This window comes from Acinonyx jubatus, chromosome B2, assembly GCF_027475565.1.
Source record: "Acinonyx jubatus isolate Ajub_Pintada_27869175 chromosome B2, VMU_Ajub_asm_v1.0, whole genome shotgun sequence".
Classification (NCBI taxonomy): domain Eukaryota; kingdom Metazoa; phylum Chordata; class Mammalia; order Carnivora; family Felidae; genus Acinonyx; species Acinonyx jubatus.
The window spans coordinates 120,097,501-120,111,498 of record NC_069385.1 but is presented as its reverse complement, the minus strand read 5'-3'; the positions used below and the strand labels follow the sequence as shown (position 1 = coordinate 120,111,498).

The following is a 13,998-nucleotide window of genomic DNA, read 5'->3' as shown; positions in this document are numbered from 1 at the left end:
TCCCCTCAGCTCAGCCTGGGTGCCCTCTGCCTCTCTCCTTCTGGCCCCCTGTTGCCTGGATCCCACACACTCCCATCTTTTGCTTTTCTCCATCATTTTCCCCTTTGCCTAGTGGTATCCCATGGAGGGAACGTGGAAAGTAGACACTGACACTCTAAACACCTGCCGTGCCTTTGGGCTACCCTCACCCTGATTCCCACGGTGATGGGATAGAGACTCTGTCCTGGACACAGTTGTCCTCGGGATTTGGGGACCGTGGGTCATGTCTCCCAGCTGCCAGTTCTGTGTTGTTGTGTCTGGAGTTTCCGAGGTGTCTGCTCCTTTACCCTCCTCCTGACATTTCATTGTGACGTGTCTTCGTGTGGGTCTCTTGTCATCCACTCTAGTTAAGAACTTGGGTAGTACTTTCAACATATGCGTTGCTCCCTGTCAACTCTGAGAAATGTTCTTGAAATTTTTAGAAACAAATTTTAAGAACCAAACAGGTCTTCTCTCCTGCTGCCTCCACCTCCCGACTGCACTACTTCGAGGAAGTACAACTTTAATCATCCACTTTATCGACTAAATTATTCATTTCTAGAGTCATCATTTTAACTCCCAAGAGCTCTTTCCTGTTCTAGGATTGTTCACAGTGTGTGTGGTTCAGATTCTGTTCCATATGCCATGTGCCTCTTACACTCTGTAGAATGATTGATTCTAGTGACTGGGGACCTGTTAGGTCTCCTGTCATCTGTCCTCGGGACATCCTGATCTTTCTCCACACACACTCACCTCAGGAGTGACTTACATTTTCTTGTCATTTCTGCTAATGCCCACCTCCCACAGGACAGTGCCAGCGTCGTGTCACCAGGGGCTCACGCTTGTTCTTCATTTTACATCTGGAGTCAGCTGACCCTGAGTCACTGGAGGCCTTTGAGATGTACATGGGATGATGGGCTTTAGTTTGATTTGTGCAGGTAAGTCACACTGCCTCTTAATGTCCTCTTAGTCTCTGAACCTAGCAGCATCCCACTGCAGAACACTCTGGAACATTGCAACAGTTCACTTGCATGGAGTGCACACTCATACCCACCTCCCGATGGACAGAGAACTAAAGAAAGACAAGTTGACAAAGGCTCTGAGTGCAAACGTTCTGGATTGAACCCTGGTTCCACTACTTTCTTATCCTCCCTGAGTCTCCCTCTCCCTGTGTGTACAAAGGGATCCCGTAGAGGGTGCTCATAGGTTTGCTTTGATGATTAACTTTGACCCTCTGTGTACATCACATGGGGATAATGCTTGAGACGTATTCCACTACTTATACTTATCGTTATCATATTGATTATAGCACTTAGATATAGTTCCATTCTTTGTTTTTATAAGCCACAATTCAAGAAGCATCCCTGAAAATATAGTTTTGAAGTTTTTAATGTTTATTTATTTTTGAGAGATAGCGAGTGGGGGAGGAGCAGAGAGAGAAAGAGACACAGAATCCTAAGCAGGCTCCAGTCTCCAAGCTAACAGCACAGAGCCTGACGCAGGGCACGAAATCAAGAACTTTGAGATCATGACCTAAGCCGAAGTTGGACACTTAACCAACTGAGCCACCCAGGCGCACCCTTGCAAATATATTTTTGAGAACATACGTGATTATCTCCTTAGGATAAACTCCTAAAGGAAATGCACCTGGGTGGATCAGTCGGTTAAGCATCAGACCATTGATTTCAGTTCACGTCATGATCTCCGGGTTCCTGAGATCCAGCTTGGCATCAGACTACTTGGGATTCTCTCACTCCTCTCTCTCTGCTCCTCTCCCCACTCCTGCATGCACTCTTTCTCACTTTTTATCAAAATAAATAAATAAATATATTTTTTAGAAAAGGATAAATTCCTAAAAGAGAATGTCTATGTCACAGTACAGGTACATTTAAATTGTGGAGATATTTTTCAGAATGTTTATTCACATTTTTTATTCCACGTCTCATTTTGTTTATGTGTATTTATTGCCAATATATGTGTGTGACATTTTTGTCTTCCTTTGCATACTGTTCTCTAATATTTCCAATTGTCTTTTTCTTTTTTATTTTCTTATTATTTGATTGCAGTTTACACACACTATTCCATTCCTTTCAGGTTTATAACATAGTGATTCGTCATATAATCCAATAATTGCACTCTTGGGTATTTACCCAAAAAAATGAAAACACCAATTCTTTTTTTTTTTTTTAGTTTATTTATTTATATTGAGAGACAGAGAGAGTACACAAGCAGGGGCGGGGGGGGAGGGGGAGACAGGGAAAGGGAGGGAGAGAGACAGAATCCCAAGCAGACTCACTGTTGTCAGCCCAGAGCCTGATGTGGGGCTTCAACTCACAAAATATAAGTGTGCATGTCCACGCTACGGAGCATATGTAGACATTGAGAAGCTATTTCCAAATCAGAAATGATTTTTGTTTCACTGAATTTTGAAACATATAGAAATAGGAGCCCAAGGAAGTTTTTCTACTTTTCGGTTTTCCCTGTATCACCATCAAGGGGCTGGAGGACGAGGCGCACAGGGACACAGACACCTCAGCAATGGCACGAGCTCCTGAGCTCTCCTCTCCTGCAATCCCGCCTCACCCCTGAGCCTGACCCCTGTGGAGTCCAGGGCTGCTCAGAAACCTCATCCTCTCCCCACTGATGCTCAGGCTTCTGCTCAGACATCTCCACTTGGCTTACAGCCCAGACCCCACTCAGGCTTCTCAGTCAGAATGCACCTGAGAGCAGAGCAGTGGGGGTGTGCCTTTACCTTCCACCCCATGTGTGGCCACAGGACTAAGGAGAGAAGACCCAGCTGTCTTTCTCCTGCTCAGCCAGGCCTCCCTAGGGTCTCCTTCAGCTCCAGCACCTGGACAGGGACCTGGACACCAGGAGGCGCCCTCATCCCAGATGATGTTCAGTGAGTGAAGTTTTTCCAAAAGCCACACTAACCAACTTGTATGCTCCCAGAGACAAATGGCTAAGGAAGATGTGTGGTATATACACATACATATAAATATGTGCTGCCACTTGTGACAACATGGATGGACAAATAGGGTGGAATGTCTGCTAAGGGAAATAAATCAGACTGAGAAAGACAAGTACCATATGAGTTCACTCATATGTGGAGTCTAAAACAACAACAACAACAACAACAAATGAATAAAGAAACAAACAGCAGAATAAGACACATAAATACAGAGAACAAACTTATGATTGCCAGAGGGAAGGGGGTTGGGAGGATGGGCACCAGGGTAAGGGGAGTGGGAGACACAAGCTCCAGTTATGGAAGGAACAGGTCATAGGAATAAAAGGCACAGGACAGGGAATATTGTCAGTGAGACTGTAACATCATTGTGTGGTGACACATGGAAGCTACACTGTGGTGAGCACAGGATGGTGTAGATACAAGGTGAAGCCCCCTGGGTGGATTAGTAGGTTCTCAGGTCATGATCCCATGGTCATGGGATCCATCCCTGCAGGGACTGAGGGATTGAGCCTGCTCAAGATTCTCTCTCTCTCTCTCTCTCTTTCTCTCTCTCTCTTTCTCTCTCTCTCTCTTTCTGTCTTTGCCTCTCTTCTCAGCTCTTGCTGTCTCTTTCTCAAAGAAAAAAACGTATATAGAAGTGGAGTCACTGTGTTGTACACACGAAATAAAAGTAATCTTGTGGTACCTGGGTGGCTCAGTCAGTTAAGCATCCGGCTTTGGGTCAGGTCCTGATCTCGTGGTTTGTGAGTTCAAGCCTTGTGTTGGGCTCTGTGCAGACAGCTTGGAGCCTGGAGCCTGCTTCAGATTCTGTGTCTCCCTCTCTCTTTCTGCCCTGCCCTGCTCATGCTCTATCTCTTTCAAAAATAAATAAACTTAAAAAACAAGTAATCTTGTGTGTCAGCTATACTCAAATTTAAAATATTTTTTAAAAGAAATTAATTAGGAAGAATAAACTGTAAGGGTACCTGGGTGAGTCAGTCAGTTGGGCATCCAACTTTTGATTTCAGCTTAGGTCATCTATGATTTCCTGGTTCATGGATGGGAGATGTGCATCAGACTCTGAGAATGGGTGCATCCTCTCTCATGCGTGCAACTGCAGATAAAACATACAGTTACAATAAGGCATGGAAAGGCTAAGTGAGACTGGCAGAAACACAGACCCCTATACGTGCAGGTTTTTGTGTGGAGTGTGGGGTCAGAGAAGAGGCTGGGGTGCAAGAAAGACAATTAATTGGATGAGAGTGGAAAGAGATCCCACATGGAAATAAACACAACATCCCAACAAGGCATCAAGATCTGGGGGCATAAACTTGTCAGGCACCCATTAGGCATCAGGCACCATTGCCTGCACTATATGGTTCAAGACAAAGTCTCTAAGGAACAAGGAGACTCTGAAGAGTTGGAGGAACCAATTTCATGAGATCAATACTCACTGGAGGAGGAAATATCCATCTCATCAGGCAGCTCACTACTACTGACCTCAGTGTGACCCTGTACATCACTGAGGATCTTGGCATTGTTTTCACTTTACACAAACGTGATGGACAATCCCTTAGGGCAACTGGCCTGCACAGGCCTCCTGGAAGGGGACAGAGGGTAGCACTGGGAAGACCCCAAAATAGGAAGACACCCAAAGGAGGGACGAAGATGTACGGTATGAAGACATAGGAAATCAAGGGGTGGGAGGGGACACTGGGATGCCCGTGTGAGTGTGCAGTTTACCCGATGCAGGAAGGGGTGGGAATCCTCAGGCAGGTGGTAGTTGATGGCAGTGTTCATCTGCTACTGTCCATGCCTCGGCCACATAGGTTGGCAGCCACAAGATTTTGTTATCAAAGATCTTTAAACTACTGACAGCAAAAAAGCCTTTGTCAGAAAGGCAATTAGAAAAATGTTCATATTCCATTCTCCCTGTGGTCTCATTTTCTCCCAAGGACACAAAACATCTTTGCAGCTCTGACTCACCTCTCCTCCTGGGACATCTCTCGGAGGATGGCAATGGCTGGCAAGTTCTGCTCCACCAGGAGCTGGGCCAGGGCCATGCGACACTGCACAGATTTCACAAAGATCTCACCTGTGTGTGGAGAGTAGGGGGATGTGGGCCCATGGGTGTGTGTGTGTAGGGGAGAGTGACAATGTGCCAGAGTGGGAGATTTCAGGAAGTACACCCTCTGCATGAATCCCACTAAGTCCCTCTTATTCCTCACTACATGATTCTTTTTTTGCTCTCAGTATAACTTACTCTTCCTTTTTCTCCTCTGGTGCTGATTTTCCTGAGAAGATTGGCCTCTGAAGATAGAGAACAGTAACCAAATTTGGCAGACATGTTAGGAGACAGGAATGAGGTACTCCATGAAAAAGGGCTAAATACTTGAACTAGGGTCTGGAACAAACAATATTCCTGCTATGAAACATTAAAGCTAAGACCTACCCTAAATCTGGGAGTAGTTTTAGTGTGAATAAGTTACACAGTCGATAAGCTGAGAGAATGCTTCTCCTCAGGGAGTGATACAAGAAGAAATAAACACTTAAGAACCCTAACAGGCCAATGTGTAAGGATATTTAAGAATTTAAAAGTCCTTCCAGATTTTTAAAAAATTATTTTTACTTATATTGAGACACAGAGACAGTGAGTATGAGCAGGGGAGGAGTAGAGACAGAGACAGAGAGATCAAGAGAGAGAATCCCAAGCAGGCTCTACGCTGTCAGCACAGAGCCTGACACAGGGCTCCATCTCACAAACCATGAGATCAGGAGTCCGACCGTTAACCGACTGAGCCACCCAGGCTCCCAAAACCCCAATTCTTTAATTATTATTAATTGGTTGTATCTATTTTAAAACACAGAATTGAAGACAGAAGAAACAGCAGCCCCCACATCGGGAACTGGTCTGACAATGACAACACTGGGCCATATTATACTCCTGTGGAACATGAGCCAGTCATCTCACAGAACATCAACATACAAGGACACTGTGAAACCATGACATTACTTTGTCTAATTACAGACAAAAACAAGGCACTGTACAACCCACAAAATATTAAACATCTCCCTATGCTGGTTAATGTGAGCTATCGCTGCTTTTTTACCCTCAAGTTTTTATTTAAATTCCAGTTAGTTAACATACTGTGTATTATTAGTTTCAAGAGTGATTCATCACTTACATACAACACTCAGCGCTCATCACAAGTCCCTGCTTAGTACCCATCACCCAATGTAGCCCATCCCATTTAACCTGTGATCCACCCAAGATCTTGACAGCTTCTCGGTACTGACCACCTTTTCAGTTGGGATTTGTGATAATATTAAAACAAATGACTTTCTTTAAATTTTTTTAATGTTTATTCATTTTTGAGAGGAAGAGAAAGACAGTGCAAGCGGGGGTGGGGCAGAGAGAAAGGGAGACAGAATCCTCAGCAGGCTCCAGGCTCCGAGCTGTTAGCACAGCTGATGAGGGGCTAGAACTCATGAACCACGGGATCATGACATGAGCCGAAGCTGGATGCTTAACGAACTGAGCCAGGCAGGCACCCCAAAACAAATGACTTTGTGATAATTCGATTCCAGTCTAATCAACGCCAGAACACCTATATTACTTAGTGAAACAACACACAACACATTACTTAAAAACAATTATGCATTAGTACAAGATCCATTCCATGTGTAGATGGGCCTACGGATTGAATGTAACACAGAAGGAGACAGTCAATGATACCGGTTCAGGTTCCAGTTTCAAATAACCTCAGAGAAAGTACAACTTGTGTAGTTTTAATATAGATCAAAGACGAATACCCATAATTATCTGAAAACGATATGAAACATACTATTCTCCTATAGTTGGTCAAGGACGTAAATTTTCTTCATATACTTCAGCCAAAACAACACAATAGATGCAGAAGCAAATCTGAACATCTAGTGGTCTTCTAATGAGAAAGACAAGAAAGTGACTTGCAAGAATGTAAAATAAAGCAAAATCCACTCTTTTCACTGCCTTGTTTATTTGGAAAAATTATTTTTCATAAAAAAATATATTGCTGTTTTCATATGATGGTTAATGAATTAATAAATATTTAATTCTGTTTTGTTCCTACTATGGTAAATATGGATAGATATAACCCACAGACACACAGTTATCCCTGGGATTCTCACTAATTTGTGAGACTGTATAGATATCCTGAGAACAAAATGTTGGAGAATAACAGCCCCTGGACCAAGACTCGGGGAGACAGTGTGACAAAGAGAGTTCTGTACAGTAGGTGAGGCGTCCAGGCCAAGTCCCAGGTCCCGGCCTGCCTCTCAGGGTCTCTGCCCCCGGGCGGTGTCGGGGACGGGGAAGCCCAGTGGTGTGGAGCCCCCAACTGCCCTGGTTTCACTTCTCCAGGTCACGACCTGTGTCAGCTCCTTCTGCCTGGATACTAATGACGCAGCCCCGGTTCACACTATTAGTGTCCGGTTTCCGGAGAAGCCAATCAGCGGCACCGCTGTTCCGGGTCATAAAGTCTCAGCACCCGCCCCTGGTACCAGCTGCGACTCACATTCTCTCCGGATGCCGAGGATGGGGTTCGTCATGCCCCGAACCCTCCTCCTGCTGCTGTCGGAGGCCCTGGCCGTGACCCAGACCTGGGCGGGTGAGTGTGGGGTGAGGAGTAAAGGGCCTCTGCGGGGCAGGAGCGAGGAGACCGCCCAGCGGGGACGCGGGACCCACAGGGAAGGTGTCTGTCCTCCGCCCCCACCCCAGACCCCCACCCGCCTCCGAGCCCGCCCTGGCCTGCCCTTCCCCACCCCTCCCGGACTCCGCCCTGCTCTCCCCAACTCGGGTCCCCCTCTCCCTGCCCTCCTGGCCGCCTCCCCCTGGCACCCGGGCCCCGCGCGGGGAGGAGGGTCGGGCGGGGTCTCAGCGCCTCCGCGCCCGCAGGCTCCCACTCCCTGAGGTATTTCTACACCGCGGTGTCCCGGCCCGGCCGCGGGGAGCCCCGCTTCATCTCCGTGGGCTACGTGGACGACACGCAGTTTGTGCGGTTCGACTGCGACGCCCAAATCCCAGGGAAGAGCCGCGGGCGCAGTGGATGGAGCAGGAGGGGCCGGAGTATTGGGACGAGCAGACGCGGATGGTCAAGGACCACGCACAGACTTTCCGACTGAGCCTGAACAACCTGCGCGGCTACTACAATCAGAGCGTGTCCGGTGAGCGGGCCCGAGTCCAGAGCACGACCCCCATCCCCACGGACGGGCTGGGGTCACCCCGAGTCTCTGGGTCTGAGCACAGCGGCGAGGTCACAGGACCCCTGTCCCCCGACACCGAGAAGAGCCCGCACGAGCTTTGAGGCGGGTTTACTTTCGGTTTCACCTTAATCACTGCTGTTCTGGGGGCGGGGCGGGGCCAGAGTCGCACAGCCTCCAGAGAATGTATGGCTGTGACATCGGGCCTGACGGCCGCCTCCTCCGCGGGTACAGTCAGGACGCCTACGACGGCGAGGATTACATCGCCCTGAACGAGGACCTGCGCTCCTGGACCGCGGCGGACACCGCGGCGCAGATCACACGCTGCAAGTGGGAGGTGGCCGGTGAGGCGGAGCGCTGGAGGAACTACCTGGAGGGCACATGCGTGGAGGGGCTCCCCAAATACCTGGAGATGGGGAAGGAGACGTTGCTGCGCGCAGGTACCGGGACTGCTGGGCCTCCCCGATGGCCCCTCCACTGGGGCTGGCTTCCCACGAGGAAGGAAAAATGGACTCAGTGTCAGAACAGCGCCCCTCCCACGGGTGGGAAGAGGGACATCCGCCTCGGTGTTCATATTCCTGCTAGAGTGACTCACTTAGAGGGCGCTTTTCTCTCAAGGAGAGACAGGAATCCATTCTCCCCAGCAGGGACTCAGGTTGAGACCATCCCTGAAATAACCCATCAGCAGTTCCCTCTGACCCTGGCAGCCACCTTGTGAACACTGACCTTCCCTCTCAAGGCCTTGTTCTCCCTGAGAACATGTTTGGAGATCTGAGTCTGGGTTTTCTGAGTCATCACCCTCCACCACAGTCAGGACCACAGTGTGTTCCCCACTTTAGATCTGCAGCCTCCCACCCGGGCTTCTCTCCCTGATTCCAGAACTTAACAAGGATCAGGAGATCCCAAAGGCTAGACTGCTGTCTGGGTTTTGTGTTTCTTCCATCCAGACCAGTGGTCCTGTCTACCTCAGGATGGTCACGTGGATGCAGTTTCAGTGGCCCATAAAGCTAAACCACAGTGTGGATTCTCTGTTTCTTCTTCCTCAGAATCTCCCAAAACACGGGTGACCCGCCACCCCATCTCTGACCATGAGGTGACCCTGAGATGCTGGGCCCTGGGCTTCTACCCTGCGGAGATCACTCTGACCTGGCAGCGTGATGGGCAGGACCACACCCAGGACACAGAGCTTGTGGAGACCAGGCCTGCGGGAAATGGGACCTTCCAGAAGTGGGCGGCTGTGGTGGTGCCTTCTGGAGAGGAGCAGAGATACACGTGCCATGTGCAGCACGAGGGGCTGCCCGAGCCCATCACCTTGAGATGGGGTAAGGAGGGTTTGGGGTAGAGCCCCATGTCAGGGAAAGCAGAGCCCTTCTGGAAATTTCAGAGTCAGGACTGAAGCCGGAGGTCTGGGCCCCTCACCTTCCTTCCCTTTCCAGAGCCATCCTCTCAGCCCTCCATCCCCATCCTGGGCATCATTGCTGCTGTGGTTGTCCTTGTGGTCACTTTGGTGGTTGGAGCTGTGATCTGGAGGAAGAAGTTCTCAGGTAGGAACAGAGTGGGGGGATCTGAGTCTCTAGTCCCCTTGGGGAGTTTCGTAGGTAGCACATTGTCCTGCCTGGTTCCTGGGAAATACCATCCACACACATGTAGCTGCCCACTCTGGAGCCATTACTAACATTCACTCTGTAGCAAAGCACTTGGAAAATGAAGGACAGATTTTCACTTGGTAGTTCTGGTGATGGGGACCTGATTCCCAGCAGTGACAGGACAGAGAGGAAGGTCCCTGTTCAGGACAGACCTCCAGCAAGTCGGGTGGTCCTGTGACCCCACAACTCTTTCTTGATGTGTCCCAATCCTGTCCTGGGTGTTTAGTCAGAACTCTGGAAACTTCATTTTGGACCAGGACTAGGAGGTTGCTCTAGGATCCCATGGTCCAGCTGTCCCAGGTCTCTAACATGATATTTTCTTCCCACAGGAGGAAAAGGACCGAGCTACTCTCACGCTGCACGTAAGTATGGAGAGGATGATCCCTGAAACCCTGGGATAGTGTAGACAGGACCTCATAGGGAGGTCCCTGCCCCCTCCCCCCACCGCCGCTATAAGCTCCTCCTTTAGTCTCATCTCCTGTGGTTCTGATCACGTCCTGTTTGTTCTACTCCAGGTGATGACAGCGCCTAGGACTCTGATTCGTTTCTAATGGCTCCTAAAGGTAAGACTCTGGAGGGCCTGAAGCGAGGAGGGGCGGGGGCACTAAGGACACTTTGACATGCGGAGGGCTGTTGAGAAATTGGCTCTTATGTGACTGACTTAAATCTGTTAGTGATTAATTTTTTCCACAGTGTGAGACCCACTGCCTGTGGTGCACTGAGCGATGCAGGATCTGTTCACACCCCCACTTAGTGACATCGATATCCCCTGACTTTCTGAGGATGGTGTCAGAATGTGTCTGCGTTCCCATTAGCATATTGTGAGGACACAGGAGACTGCCCCCCCCCCCCCCCGCCCACCATGACTCCTCCCCATACTGATTCCTGTTCCCTTTCTGATCTGCTTTCTTATTCCAGCAGAGGTAGGGCTGGACCGTCTCCATCCCTGTCTTTATTTCATGTTGGGCAGAGTATTGTTGTCTTACTTCCCCACTGAAAATGAGAATCCAGATATGAATTGTGTTTTGTAATTCTTGGCATGTGGGGATGATGAGATAATAAAAGAGAGGATTTGTAAAGTTGAAGTAGAAAAGAAATGAAAGCACTGAGAACCTTCAGAACCTGTGTTTTTGCTGTACTGAGTCTGGTGCAGGTGGGGACAGGAGAGAACTGTGAGGAGCCGAGCAGGGACAGGGCCTGTGTCCAGTTGGTGCTCAAGCACCATCGGTGTGACGTGCTCACTCCTCACCTGGGTCATGTCTCTGCTCCTTGTCCTTGTCCTTTCTGTGGATACTTGTCTCACCAGGACCTGTGATCGTAGGGGCTTGGATGTCACCTGTCACCAGGACCTTGGGCAGCAAATGATTCCTGTGACTGGGTCAGCCCAGGCTCTGTCCTGGGTTGAGCCCTCAGCCCCATCTTTTGGGTGGTTTTTTTTACCTTGTTTCTGTGGAGCATCAGGCCTGTTCTTGCTCTTGTGTCTGAGTTCCTGTCTCATTCTTCCCAGGTGACCCCGGCAGTTACATCACCAAGAGTCTTTTGGACTGACATTCCCACAGACCTAGGTGTGCTCTGCACACAGGAGTCTCTGGGGTTTGGAGAGATGAATTTTCAGTCATCCTTCCCTTCTCCTCCCTCTAGAGCTGTCTTCTGGATTATTCTTTAGATTCTGGAGGTAGAGAGGAATCTGAGAGTTTCTCATCCTTTTTCAACTTCAGTTAGTTTCTACCTTCCCTGCCTCTCTATGCCCTTTCCCTGCCCTTAGTTTAGTGATGCTGGTGTGGCTCCCATCCAAGTTCATGGATTTATAAAGCAGGGTCTAATGTAAACTTCTATTTGGTTGTGGAGAAAGGGCCCACTAGAGCCTAAGTACAGTGTTTCTGAAGACAGAACTGTAATTCTGTGCTGTGCTGTGCAGGGGAAACGCTGTGGGAGGGGGGAGCTGAGCAGAGAGAGGGAGGGAGGAGCAGCCCTGGGGAAAAGTAGAGGCGGCACTGATGGTGAGGTGGGGGCACTTTGTGTGGGAGCTGCCACGGACCGGCTGTGCCTGAGGCTCATCCAGAAGACAGAGGTCCTCTCCGCTGACCACTTGTTCCACTGATAATGTCGTGTGTCACATGCAGGACCCGCTATTTTTTCATCTAGGACACCTCAGTGACTAAGAAGAGGCAAACATGCTGGTCTTGTGGAGAATATGTCCTAGGGGTGAGTGACAGACTCCACTTGACCCTGGAACAATGTGGGGACTGAGGGCAATGACCCCATTGTGCAGTCAGAATTCCAAGTGCAACTTTCGACTCTCCTGAAACTTAATTACTACTACTAATAACCTACTGTTGATAAGAAGTCTTACTGAAAACATGAACAGTCATTTAACACATATTTTGTACATTACATGTATATGTACATGTATTCTTACAATAAATTAAGCTGGAGAACATAGAAAACATAAGAGAAACTTCACTGGCAGTACTTATTGTAAAAAAAAAAGTCCACATATCAGTGGATGTGCACAGTTCCAACTAGTGTAATTCAGAGTCAACTGTATATTGTATAAATGTGGTAAATGAGGGAAGTGTTTAAATTGGAAATTGGTAGGTGCTTTGAGGAAGTTGACCCAGAGAGTTACCTGTGTGGGGACAGGGAAGGGGCTACTTTACTAGGGTGGTAAGTGTGAGCCTCACTGGGAAGCTCACCTCTGAGAGATGTGTGGGACACAAGGAGTTGTTGAAGAGCATGTCTCAGGGAGTTCTTTCCAGGCAGGAGAACCTCCAGGTACATTCACTAGGGCAGGAGTGTGTCCTGTGTTCAAGGAAGGGTGAGAGGCCACTGTGGCTGGAGCAGAGAGCATGTGAAATGCGGTCAGATGTCTAGACCTTAGGATTAGAAGGGTTTTCAGTTTTCTCTGAGATGTGGAGCCACCAGATGGTTTAGATCAGATGGTCCACCTGGGACTACTCTTTAGAAGCATTTGTTGCTGTGCAGAATCGAGAGGTGAAGGGCAAGTGACCAGTAGGGAAGCTGTGGGAATCTAGTACAGTGTTCCAGGAGGGGGATGTCGGATTTATATGGGGGTTGAAGAGAGAAAATAATAGGAAGTGACTGTGCTCTAGTTATTGTGTGTGTGTGTGTGTGTCCTGGATACATTTAAAGATGGACTTTACAGCATTTCCTAATGTATTAATTCTGGGTTTTGAGAAGGAGGAATCAGGGACGGCATCCAATGCTTCAGACTGCAGGTAGAAATGAGGAGTGCCTTCCATGGAAACAGGGAGGACTCTGGAAGTAGGACATTTAGGGAAGCTGCGTCATAGGCACACAATTTAGGAACGTGGAATCTGAGATTATCAGAAATACAAGCGAAGTTGACAGCTGGATATAGAGTGCAGGGTGGGAGAAATATCTAGGTTGGAGGAATAGATATGGAGGTGACACCATATAAATGATGTTTAGAGCCTTTAGCATAGATGAGGTCACCAAGGGGATGATGGCCACAGAAGAGAGAGGAACAGGACCAAACCCTGGACTTGTCAGCACTAAGCAAGCGGATCAGAGCAAACCTAGAGCACACTGCACAGTTCTGGTTCTGCACCTAGAAGGCACATACTCCAGGGAGACCCAGCCTTCAGTGTGCACAGGAATTTCCTGGACTGAGGAAGAGCTAGACAGTCTGGAGTAGAGTGTGAGATTCTGGGTTTATAACAAAGTTGGTGCTGCTTCTGGTCTTCAGATCACACACTGAGCACCAAGCACGTAAAGCAGGATTCCCACATGGCTGTGCCTCTGCCTCTTCTGTGGGGCTTATTAAGATTCCTGGGTCCACGCCCAATGCTCTAACATGGTAGATGGGGAGAGGCCTGAGCATTTGGTAACAAACCCACAAGCAATCCTGGGGTTCCACCAGGTAGAGATGCAGTGAGGTCATTGATGAGAGCCCTCATTGTGGGAAGGGGTCTTACATCCACATTTAAAAATTGTTGTTTTTTCTAGGAAGAAAAATAAGACCTGCTGGGAGATACATATTTTCTCTCCCATGGGGCAGAGCCAGGTGGCAGATTGAGGAAGTGGTTATCAGCTCAACATAAAATCTCTGAGATAACAAGAGTGTAGATCTTAAATGTTTGCACCACACCAAAGGAAATG

General features: G+C 48.6%; 1 protein-coding gene and 1 pseudogene; one reads left to right on the top strand and one right to left on the bottom strand.

Annotated features, from left to right (window-relative positions):
* Positions 1 to 13,998, bottom strand: part of LOC106966627 (class I histocompatibility antigen, Gogo-B*0101 alpha chain) — a 388,211-nt gene that overhangs the window by 91,376 nt on the left and 282,837 nt on the right.
* On the top strand, positions 7,530 to 11,170 carry LOC106966637 (DLA class I histocompatibility antigen, A9/A9 alpha chain-like; annotated as a pseudogene).